Consider the following 874-nt stretch of genomic DNA (forward strand, 5'->3'; position numbering starts at 1 on the left):
ATTTTATTATTTTCTAGGGATAGACATTTACTTACAAGTAGCTTCATAATAAACCTTACCTCTATCTATCATAAATATTTTTAAAAATAATAATTTTTTTAAAAAGTTCTGAAAATTACTACCAACAGAGTTTGAAGATGAAATCAAGCTTCATGTATGAAACGATTTTCAGCTTTCTCCGCTATATAGCTTTTTCCGTTATATCTCGAAAACTATTTGAAATGTAAAAAAATGTTTTACACAAAAATTTTAGAATAAAATTACCTCTATTTATTCACGTCAATGATATTTTATTAATTATTTAACAATTTTTTTCAAAAATTTTGATAAAAAATTGGTAAATAATTGTTCTAAAAACGCGAATGAATACAGCTAATTTTGTTGTAAAACTTTTGTATAAAACATTTTTTTATATCTCAAATAGTTTTTATATCTTAAATAGTTTTCGAGATATAACGGAAAAAGCTAAAAACCGCTGTATACATAAGGGGTGATTTCACCCCTTCAGACCATTTTTTAGCCGCATCTAATATTTTCTAAATTCATCTCTTTATGTAAACTACAAGTTCACAAAGTTTCATCAAAATCAGAATTTGACACCTCGAGAGATTCCCTTGTTAGCTTTAAGAGATCGTGCCACACATATAATTTCCAAACTGGTGCACTCTGATGAACATAACATTATGTTGACATAACATAAAGTTGCTATAATAAATGAAATATTACCATGATTACAAAAATATCTAACTAATTAATGTAACACAATATTTATAATAGTACAATAGTTATACTTCCATTTATTTTCATCTTGTTTTCTCCAATTCGAAGCTAATTAATAACAAATAAAACAAGAAAAGGGATAGATATATATATA

This window comes from Atta colombica, unplaced genomic scaffold (assembly GCF_001594045.1).
Source record: "Atta colombica isolate Treedump-2 unplaced genomic scaffold, Acol1.0 scaffold65, whole genome shotgun sequence".
NCBI lineage: Eukaryota > Metazoa > Arthropoda > Insecta > Hymenoptera > Formicidae > Atta > Atta colombica.